We start from the raw sequence: 8503 nt of genomic DNA on the forward strand, positions 1-8503 counted from the left end.
AGAAACCTTCGCCAGGGGGCCCTGCCCCGGAGGGCATCCTTACCGCACAGTGCCCGCAAGGGGATCAGCCCTCCACCGAGCTGTAAGTGAACAAGAGTACTTTATAGTAAATATATCCTGCTTCATTTCTGAGGACAATAACCGAGACGTATGTCTTGTAGTTCGGATCGTAGCCCTTCTCGACAGAGTTCGTCTTCGGGGAATCTTCTTCCGGAGATGATGGAGAGCGAAACTCCTCCCCGTGCCTCCCCGCCTCATGAGGCGGACGACCCTGAGGTGTCGTCACGGAGGATTTCTCCTGATCCACCAAGGCCAGAAGGTAACCCTTCGGCCCCCCGAAGTCCGGAGTATTCGGCTCCTAAGGAGAGCAACAAAAAGAGTCCGGGACTGTCCGGTGCACGACCGGACGCACTGATGAGTCTTCTGGAGCAAGCGGCTATCTCAGAGGCGCATCGTACTTTAATGGGTACGGTGGTTGAGAGGATTTCATCCGCCGAAAAGTGGGTTGCATGAAGCTTTTATGAGCCTGCTAAGAGGCTTTGAGGTACGCAAAGTGATATATATTTTTTGACGGTACCGCACACGCTAGGTGTGCCCTAGGCAGATAGTAGCCCCTGAGACTCTGGTTGCTGTCCAAAGGCGGCAAACAGAGGATCATAGTCCCAGGTCATGATCATGTTGCTTTCATGTGCAGGAGGCTGAGGGTCCGGTGGCTGGCCGGACTGCTGAGTTTGCCGAACTGAGGTGGCAGCTTGATGTGGCAGATGCCGACATCATGCTTGTGAACAAGCGGCTTGACGAGGTACAGGGTATGTATTTTCGGGTGGTCAACGGATATTAAGATGGGCATGATGCTAGTATCTATAATTTGTTGTGTCTGCAGATGGAGCTGCCGCCGTGGAGACCCTTCGGGCGGAGCTTGCCCGAGCCAAGGAACAAGCCAGGAGAAGTGATGCGGCCGCCCTAAAGGCGGTCGAAGTGTTAAAAGCCGAACAGGCTGCTCATCACCGGAGCGAAGATAAAATAGCCAAGATGGCTGTTGAGCTGAAGGATGCCGCCGACCGGTATGAGCTTCTTAAAAAGGAAAGCCAGGAGAAAGCGGCGGACCTGAAGAAAGCCATGGTAGCAGCCAAGGAAGCCCGCTCTAAAATCAGAGGGGCGAAGGAGGAGCTTCGTCAAGCCGGAGATATCACGGCTGGGAAGCCCTTTTTGTTGGGGACGAAGTTCGGAGATCCGAAGTATGCCCCTCTGGATCAATTATGGAGTGCTGCAGACGCGTATCTGGACTTGGCAATGAGTGCTGCTGATGCGACTGAGTTTTTCAAAGATCAAAAAGATCACGAAGTGGAAAAGTTGTTCTGGTCGCAGTTCAGTGCTCCAACGCGTCCGCTGCTGTTAAATGAACAAATGGCCGAGTGGGCTGAACTCCATAGATTGTCCGGACTTGCCATGAGGTCTGTCGTGGATCATCTTTGGCCGGAAGGACCAAGGCCGAATAGTTATTTTAGTTTAGTGCAACGATTCCTTGGTGTTGTGCCGCATATCGACGCTGTAAAGAGGTCGGCGTGCATAGAGGGTGCGCGGATGGCTCTTGCCCGTGTTAAGACATACTGGGCAGAGATGGAGGCCACCGCTATTGCAACCCAGGGTCCGGCCATAGGCCAGGTCTCGGGCGAGCACTATTTTGAAGAAGTCCTAGAAGGTGCTCGTTTAATAGAGGCTCAGTGCTCGAAGAGTATCATGTTCGAGTGACATGTATCCCAATTGTAAAAACAATGCTATTTGGATTATAAAGGCTGTGTTTATACTTTTGCCTGAAAGTATTATGATGCCTCCTGTGCGGCCGTTTATGTATGTATATAACCTGAAAGTTTGCAGTCGTCGGCTTCAGCCCCCATGCATATAATGCGGGGGTGTTCGGAAAAGCACGTATTCACACTTGATCCAACGTCTTGGTCCATTAAGGAGGTGAGAGCGCGGCGAACAAGGCAATCGGACTATATTGCTTTAACACTTTCACTTAGCCATAGGAGTTTGACAGTGGGGCTAATATATAGCCCCTCGTACTTCCGCGCTTATCCGAATACGATGCGCGTACATTCATGGCCGGGAAACCGGTCATTCGTTAATGCGGAGGAATCGCGAAGATTCTGCTGAGTCATCGAGTGGTTGACCTGTCTCGCGCTTTATCATGACAGTCGGTTTTCGGCTTTCTCTACTGAGGTGCTCATCCAGATGAACCAGGGCACAATCGCAGTAGTTCTCCCGGTGCCACCTTAGCCGATAGAGCGGAACGTAAGGTAGAAAAACACGGGAGCCGGGCAAACCCAACTATTGACCAAACACATGATTCGGAGCTAATGCATATAAGGCCAAACTCGCGACGCCGAACACTCCCCAAGGTATTCGGACTTTACAACATATGTTGGGCTAAGTAACGCCCTCGATAATAAACCCTGAATTTCCAGGTACGTGCAATAGTCTGACGTGACGAAATGTCAATAACGCCATCATCCCTCCCGGTTGTGTTGAGTATCCGGAGGGTGTGAAGCAACAAGAGACAGTAAAAAAGGTTTACGTAGGGTCTTAATCTAAAAAGAAACCTTTGAACGGGGCCCTGCTGCACGTCTGCGCCTGTGTCTCCGTTGTGCCGTATCCTGGAAGGGTGTAGCATGATGATCATCTGCAAAAGAGAAAAACCCAGGTGAAAGTCTTCGTGCAAAAAAATTGGTTATTCTTAGTGAACCATTAAAATTCAACCTAAATAAGGTCAAGCTGAAATGTAGTTCTTTTTACATGCGGGAAGCCCCTAGCACCACCTATGGGGGTATATCCATCGACCCAATCTCAGGTTTATCTGAGCTTTTACAGCCAGTGGTGCGACGAACTCGTCTAGCCGTGTCCGCGGTCTTGACGACCGATCATTTACTCCGGTTGAAGAGGCCGTTCAGTACTCGGCTGCTAACGCCGCCACACATTCTTCCGCACGTAAGGAACGCTCTGTATTTCCGCTAACTATGATGATGCCACGTGGACCGGGCATCTTAAGCTTAAGATAAGCGTAATGCGGTACTGCGTTACAACGAGCGAAGGCCGTTCTTCCGAGTAGTGCGTGATAGCTGCTTCGGAATGGAGCGATGTCGAAGGTTAACTTTTCACTTCGGAAGTTGTTGGGAGAACCGAATACAACCTCTAGTACTAGAGAGCCCGTACAGCGGGCCTCTGGGCCTGGTATTACTCCTTTAAAGGTAGTATTGCTTTGGTTGATTCTTGCCGGGTCTATCCCCATTTTGCGGACTGTGTCCTTATATATCAGATTAAGACTACTGCCGCCGTCCATAAGGACTCGGGTGAGATGGTATCCATCAATTATTGGGTCTAGCACCAAGGCGGCCGATCCTCCGTGCCGGATACTAGTCGGGTGATCCCTGCGATCGAAAGTGATCAGGCAGACCGACCAAGAGCTGAACTTGGGGGCAACGGGCTCCATGGCGCATACGTCTCGGAGTGCGCATTTGCTCCTCCTCTTCGTTACGTGAATCATGTTCACTGTTTTGACCTCTGGTGGGAATTTTTTCTGTCCCCCAGTGTTTTGCTGGCGAGGCTCATCCTCGTCTTCACTTGGTGTCTCCCTCCCCTTGTGTTCGGCGTTTAGCTTGCCGGCCTGCTTGAAGACCCAGCATTCTCTGTTGGTGTGATTTGCAGGTTTGTCGGAGGTGCCATGAATCTGACATAATCTGTCTAGAATCTTGTTTAGGCTGGACGGTCCATCTCTGCTGCCTTTGAATGGCTTTTTCCGTTGACCGGGTCGAGAGCCCCTGAATCCGGCGTTTACCGCCGTGTTGTCTGGGCTGTCTTCATTGTTTCGACGCTTGCTTTTATTGCGTCGTGGTTTTCCATTGCCATCCCTGACTTCGGATGTGCCTGGGTCGCTGGTGCCGCTACGGGCCAGCCAACTATCTTCGCCCGCGCAAAAGCGGGTCATAAGGCTTGTTAGGGCTGCCATTGTCCTCGGTTTTTCCTGGCCGAGGTGTCTGGCGAGCCATTTGTCCCGGGCACTGTGTTTGAAAGCCGCTAAGGCTTCGGCGTCCGGGCAGTCGACAATTTGATTCTTCTTAGTGAGGAATCTGTTCCAAAGCTTTCGGGCTGACTCTCCGGGCTGTTGAATTATATGACTTAAATCGTCTGCATCCGGAGGTCGGACATAGGTCCCTTGAAAATTAGCCCTGAAAGCATCCTCAAGCTCCTCCCAACTTCCAATTGAGTTTTTGGGGAGGCTCTTCGGCCAGTGCCGAGCTGGTCCCTTCAACTTGAGGGGCAAGTATTTGATGGCGTGAAGATCATCTCCGTGAGCCATATGGATATGAAGGATAAAGTCCTCAATCGAGACCCCAGGGTCCATCCTTCCGTCGTATGCCTCTATGTTCACGGGTTTGAATCCCTCTGGAAATTTGTGATCCAGCACCTCATCGGTGAAGCATAGGGGGTGCGCGGCACCCCTGTATTTGGATGTGTCATGGCATTCTGACGGTTGTAGTGTTCGGTTTTGCTTCTGTGCCGGAGCTCGCTTCCTAGATCCGTAGATGGACCTGATCATACCGGATTTTTTGTGCAAGTCCTCACGTAGATCATGTGCTGACTTATGCGCGACATCGTTAGCCGCCCTATCGCGGCCACGGGGTGGTCGATCTGGCTGCTCGGCCGTTTTATTTTTCGGCTCTATAGGCTCTAAAGCCTCGTCATCGAATTCAGGTAGCAGCTTGCGCTTTGGATAGCTTTTTGTGCGGCGACTGCCACCGTACTTTTCTTCAGTGTCGAGCACTTTGTTCCATCTGATGTTGAGTGTATTTTGTGCGGCTTTAAGCCTTTGCATCTGCTTCTTTAGACTCCTCGCGGTGGCAATAAGCCTTCGATGGAGGTTCTCTTGCTCCAAGTGCCTTTCCGGGATGATGTGTGCATCGTCGTCCGGACTGTTCTCCTCTCTGGACACAGGTTGATTAGCTTTACCCTCGGCGTCGCCGTGATCGGACGGCAGCTCCATACTATGTTCGCCGTCCGCTGGTTCATCCTGCTCTGTCGCTGGATCTATGTGGTCGTCGTTTCCTTTGGAGTCGACCGGGGTATTATTTTTTCCTGCGCTGTTGTCGCTGTTTTTGCCGAGGCGGGATTTGGAGCGGCGTCTACGTTGTCGCTTTGCTTGCTTCTCGAGGGAACTATCCTTCGCTACATCCTTCCGTTCCTCGTCATTGTTTTCTTTGGGTGTATCCACCATATATATATCGTGTGATGAAGTGGCTGTCCAGCGCCCTGTGGGCGGTGCTTCCTGTTCCTCTCCTACATCGTCGTCCATACCGTCGATGTCTTCGGAGTCGAAATCGAGCATGTCGGTTAAATCATCGACACTGGCTATTAAGTGGGTGATGGGTGGGGAATGAATTTCTTCGTCGTCCGCTTCCCACTCGAGCCGGACATGGTTCGTCCAAGGGCCTCCTCACAAGGAGAGAGACCTTAATGAATTCAGCACGTCGCCCAAGGGCGAGTGCTGAAAGATATCCGCGGAGGAAAACTCCATGATCGGCGCCCAATCAGATTCGACAGGCACTGACGCAGGCGGTTCGGAGCCCGTGGCCGGGGACGAGTCCAAGAGTCCGGCAACACAGGTCTCATAGGAGGTGAAATCAGTATTCGGCTCTATCGCCACTGAGTGTGCGGCCTCCGTGGCGGGGTCCATCCACCCGTCCTCGGACGGTGCAATCTGCTCCGGATTAAGGGCCGGAGTAGCCACAGGTGTGATCTCCCGAACACCGTCCGACGACAGAGCTGAGTCATGCTCGTCGTGACTGTGCGGCACACCTGACATAGGCTCGAATCCGTCAAAGATCAAGTCTCTGCGGATGTCGGCAGTATAGTTTGTTTCCAAACCTGACCTGACGGCCAAGGGCGTAGCTCTCGATCAGCTCTAGATGGCCAAGCGAGTTGGCCTGCAGTACGAAGCCGCCGAATACAAAGATCTGTTCGGGGAGAAAAACCTCACCCTGGATCGCATCGTTGCCGATGATCGAAGGAGCCATCAAGCCTTATGGTGACGGCACAACGGAACTCTCAATGAAAGCACCAATGTCGGTGTCAAAACCGGCGTATCTCGGGTAGGGGGTCCCGAACTGTGCGTCTAAGGCGGATGGTAACAGGAGGCGGGGGACACAATGTTTACCCAGGTTCGGGCCCTCTCGATGGAGGTAATACCCTACTTCCTACTTGATTGATCTTGATGATATGAGTATTACAAGAGTTGATCTACCATGAGACCGTAGAGGCTAAACCCTAGAAGCTAGCCTATGATTATGATTGTTCTTGTCCTACAGACTAAACCCTCCGGTTTATATAGACACCGGAGGGGGCTAGGGTTACACAGAGTCGGTTACAAGGGAGGAGATCTACATATCCGAATTGCCAAGCTTGCCTTCCACGCAAAGGAGAGTCCCACCCGGACACGGGACGAAGTCTTCAATCTTGTATCTTCATAGTCCAACAGTCCGGCCAAAGGATATAGTCCGGCTGTCCGAGGACCCCCTAATCCAGGACTCCCTCAGTCAGCTATGGTCTAAGAACAAGTAATAACTTTCTTCTTCTTCTTTCCGACTGGACGGACCAAGTCAATTTGAAAAGTCAAACCAGTGAGGGCACGCTGAGTGCACCCACTGGGTGTAGTCCCCGAGACTACTGTCGAATGTTTGATTTTGCTGTAGTCTTAGAACTTATTTGAATTTGTTACTTTATTTCTCGGAAGCAACCAATCTTCGCGTCTATCGACTGACTATCCCCTGACCACAGAAATCTTGTGAACTTGGAGCTCGATTTGCTAACTTGGAGCAGAAGCAGATCCCGCTCAATCTTGATCTGGAGTTAGCCAAGACGAATTTGCAGAAGGCTAAGGATGATGCCGCTGGTATGAAAAACTTGTCGACTGACTCTTTTCGGAACCCAGTGTTATCTCCTTCCTCTGAATCGAGCGTTATCTCTTTCAGAAACATTGAACCAAGCTTTGGCGAAGAAGGATCTGGACCTTGCAACCGCGCAGAAAATAGCAGAAGAGAAAACTGCACTCACCGACAAGAAGCTGGCCTCAGGCGGTAAACTAGAGGAAGAGAACACCAAGCTGAAGGCTGCCCTTGATGAAGCCAACAAGGACGCGACTCGACTGAAGAAGGAAAAAAGGACCCTGACCGACAAAGTGGAAGACATCGCACGCAAGAGAGATGAGATGGAGAATTATCTGGGAGGGCTCGCCAAAAAGTTATTCGTTATGCTTGAAGGTGCTTTTCCATGTCCGACTGACTTGCTGCTGTCGACTCGTTATATAAATGTTGACTCCTCGTTTTATTGCGTGTGCAGAATTCTGCCAGAACTTCGAGGAAGAGACTGGGCGAATTGAGACAAGCTTGGACCCCATCCTCTCTCCTGTTAAGGACGAAGCTGCCATGAACATGCTCCGATTGGAATCTCGTCTTGCTGGTGTTGTCGACTACCTTGCTCGGCTGAAGGTTGCGGTGTCGCGAATCGACACGGCGCTCTGGCCAAGGGCGACGCTCTAGAATGACCTCGAGTCTCTGATGACTCGACTCAATGAGATCCCCGGTCGAGTGCAGGGATGGAAGAAGTCTTCAGCCCGGTGTGGTGCTGATGTGGCTCTATCTCTGGTTCGCGTCCACTGCAAGGAAGCCAAAGAAGAGAAGCTAGCAGCAATCAAGGTTGCCAACACCAAGAGGCTTGACTTCCAGTCCTTCATGGAGACTTTTATTGCTGCCGCCAGTTGAATTGTAGATGGAATCGACTTGGATGAGTTCGTCGAGCTTGCCAGTCCTCCTCTTGCGGAGTGAACAAACTTTTATGATCTGATTAAATTTGCCTTGGTATGCCGAGTGGTTTTTGTAACCGTTAAACTCCTTCGGGTCTGATGCCCGAGTACTTTAATCTGCGGTCTGGAACCTCGTGGGATTTATCTTAAACTTAGCCTTTCTTTGAATATGCTTGTGTTTGCCTTCGAGTGGAACTTGTTTCTTCACTCGGAACAGTCTTTTGTGTTTATGACGCAATTCTTAGGGGAGCATCACGTGATGACCTGCACCTCGTCGTCCTTGCAGATCGGGATGGAGCGCACATTGTACTTGTGGCGCAACTCTGAGGAGGAGATCGCAGTTGACCTGCACCTCGTTATCCTTGCGGGTCAAGATGAGGCGCACATTATACCTGTGGCACAGCTCTGAGGAGAAGGTCATAGTCGACCTACACCTCGTCATCCTTGCGGATTAGGATGGAGCGCACATTGTATTTATGGCGCAGCTCTGAGGAGAAGGTTGTAGTCGACCTGCACCTTGTCATCCTTGCGGACTAGGATGGAGCATGTGGCCAAGTCCCCAAGCGAGAAGATTGTTCTTCACTCGGAACGTGTTTCACACTTAGGCGACTACTGGCCTGCAGCTAAGCCCCCGAGTGAGAGGATTGC

The sequence above is a fragment of the Triticum aestivum genome, chromosome 2D (genome assembly GCF_018294505.1).
Source record: "Triticum aestivum cultivar Chinese Spring chromosome 2D, IWGSC CS RefSeq v2.1, whole genome shotgun sequence".
Lineage (NCBI taxonomy): Eukaryota > Viridiplantae > Streptophyta > Magnoliopsida > Poales > Poaceae > Triticum > Triticum aestivum.